Source organism: Sinocyclocheilus grahami, unplaced genomic scaffold (assembly GCF_001515645.1).
Source record: "Sinocyclocheilus grahami isolate Dianchi unplaced genomic scaffold, SAMN03320097.WGS_v1.1 scaffold1108.1, whole genome shotgun sequence".
NCBI lineage: Eukaryota > Metazoa > Chordata > Actinopteri > Cypriniformes > Cyprinidae > Sinocyclocheilus > Sinocyclocheilus grahami.
The window spans coordinates 182,104-185,020 of NW_015506287.1; the positions used below are offsets into that span (position 1 = coordinate 182,104).

Genomic DNA, 2,917 nt, shown 5'->3' on the forward strand with positions numbered 1-2,917 from the left:
AAGAACACATTATCCATTAAGCCATGTTATTTTTAATTCCATGTTATTTTTAATGTTTCAGGAAATAAAAGACGACTTAAAACTTGCACTTTGAAACCCATTTTCAAAAGTTTGTGTATTCAGGTCCCCAAAATGCTGCTGTTGTGTAAATGAACAGCCAAAACACACAAAAAGTTTAGATTTTTTTAGCTGAAAATAGTGTTGTGTATATGCGTCAGTGAGCCTCTTTGATGTGTTGTTGAGTGGTTCACACATAAAGACTGCCGAGCGCTGATCACCCACTCATTTTCCCCTGATCACAGCCCAACCTGTCGGCGAGCTCGTTAACTTGCAAAACGGCCTTAAAATCCTGTAGTGGGAACTTGCCATTAAGGGCACTGAGCTTTCTTCAGCATTTTTCAGGCCTAGGACAGTCTTACTTCCTGTCAAGTGGCCAAGACCACAAGTGTGGATATTGCGACAGGCCACTGAATCAGGTGTGTTTGATCAGGATGAGTTTGAAATTATGTACTATTGCATGCCTCCAGGAACAGGGTTGGGAAACACTGAGATAGACATTTGCTGTGGAGCCCAGCAAAAATGTCTATGGGGTCACACAGCAGTCACAAAGTAGGCAACATCGGTCCTAGAGTGCCGATGTCCTGCAGAGTTTAGCTCCAATCCCAATCAAACACACCTGAACCAAGTACTGCATTTAAAATTCCATGCCTACTTCCAGAGTCACTGCTATGGTTTCTAGGCCCCCTTAACAGCATATTGACTTGTTGACTTGTTTCCAATTGTGTTGTGGCTTGTTTCCGTTATGTTGTGGCTTGTTTCCGTTGTGTTGTGGCTTGTTTCCGTTTGTTGTGCTAATTTCATTGCGTTGTGCTAATTTTGTTGTGTTGTGACTTGTTTCCATTGTGTTGTGGCTTGTTTCCCTTGTGTTGTGCTAATTTCATTGTATTGCGGCTTGTTTCCACTATTAAAGGAGGTAGAGCTTTTTCACATTTGGCTCCCAAACTCTGGAGTAGCCTTCCTGATAACGTTTGGGGTTCAGACACACTCTCTCGGTTTAAATCTAGATTAAAGACACATCTCTTTGGCCAAGCATTCAAATAATGCATTTCATAATCTAGTACTGCAGTTATATCTGATCAAATGCACATTATTATTCTTTAGTTTGGGTAAAACAAATCAATTTTGCTTGGTTGGAACAGCAGATACGCTAATTATGTCTCTACACAAGCTTCAGTCTTGATCCAGAACACCTGAGAAAAGATGATGCCAACCCCTCAGAGGACCTCAGATGATGCCAGATGGAGCTGAATACCATGAACAAAAATCAACAGGCTACACAACTCTTTAAGGGCTGTTTGTGTGCAAAATAGAACTGCATGATTCTGGAAAAAAGTAGGTTTTTTTCCCAGTGGAAGTTGTGGTTCTCTCATGATTCTGAAGAAACAAAAACATTAGACAACTAAACAAAATCACATGTAATTTATGAATGAATGATTGAATGACTCACTCAAGATGTACTTGTTTCATTACTGGATGAATCAGCGTTCGAGAACGAATCTCTTGTATGATTCAAAGACAAATACATTTTAACAGCTCCTTTTTGCCACCTACTGGTGTAACAATGCAATCGATAAATCTTCATTTGATGTGTCAAATTACTTTCAAAAGGTGATTTACTCTATTTTAATCGCTACCCCCCTGTTGAAAAAAACATCTTATAAAATTTTGCAAACTCTCATTATAACTTTACCGTACTGTAATCAGTTAAACTCATTGCAAGTCTGTAAACTCATGTTAAATAACTCGTTGCAACTTTTTTTTTTTTGTAAACAGCTTTACTTTAACGCAGACTTTCATCACATTCATGAGCTATAATAATAACTACAGAAAGTCTCCCTGAACTCTGAAGAATTCATTTGGCCAAGACTTGTAATTTGGCCTACTAGGCCTTTCCCTTTGACAACCACTCCTTAATTTCCCTGGCATCGAAGTCTTCTAGTTCTGGGCCTTCTATACTTATTCTGATGAGGTCCTCCACTGTGTCTGGGTTGAGACATGACCTCACATCAGAATTGACCTGCTTCGGTGCTGAAAAGCCCCTCACACACACAGCGGAGGACACAGGGAACACCAACATAGTATGAACTAACTGAAGGATGTTCTAAAGAAGAAGACAGATTAGATGGTTGTGAGAACAATGCTTTAAGTAACAGCATAACCGTGATTATTATAAAAAAATAATGTAAATACTGTAGTCACAGCAGTATGGTTCCTTGGACAACATGCTGTCCCACAGTCCGAGGTAGCTCTTAGAAAGAGACTGTGATCATTGATTTCAGTGCCTGAAACGCCTCTTTAGCTAGATCTTGTTCACATCCATTCCTAAAAATAAAATGAGAGACAATTAACACTGTGGCTAACACAACCCGATCAAGGCTATTCTTAAGAGATTGGCTCAGCTCCATAGAAGTTACCTTTCTAGGACAGGAGAGAAATGCTTTAGCAGAAAATCAAGCTCTTCTGCACCGTAGTCCAAGAGTTTCTCTTTCTCAGTTGGCCAGGAGTCCTGATTAAAGATGTTGAAGCATTTCACTGCTGTAGGTGCTTGGCAGTAGGTGTTTCATGCATGCTTCTCACTGTGCCTGCCAGCACAAACAATACAAAAATTAATAATGATAATAATTTTAATACTGCAGAATGTCCAATAAAGAAAATCTTATAACCTAAAAGGCTACCAAATCTGTTTTGAAGGTGCTTAATGGTGGAATTCACAGTATCTTTTACTCCCTGATGCAGTTGTGGAGATTTGATGTAGATGCTCTCATTTTCTGCCAGCACTGTGGCTTCACAATACGAAAGTGGGACATCCTGAAATTATATTAATTTACACTGATTATGTAATCAAACAACAACACTT

General features: G+C 39.3%; 1 long non-coding RNA gene across 1 annotated transcript; it reads right to left on the reverse strand.

Annotated features, from left to right (window-relative positions):
- Window positions 1-2,350: 2,350 nt before the first annotated feature.
- On the reverse strand, window positions 2,351-2,879 carry LOC107566881 (uncharacterized). The gene is made up of 3 exons (XR_001606565.1): window positions 2,724-2,879; window positions 2,475-2,642; window positions 2,351-2,382 (listed from the first exon to the last, which is right to left on the reverse strand). It is a non-coding gene; the product is annotated as an uncharacterized lncRNA (long non-coding RNA).
- Window positions 2,880-2,917: the final 38 nt, after the last annotated feature.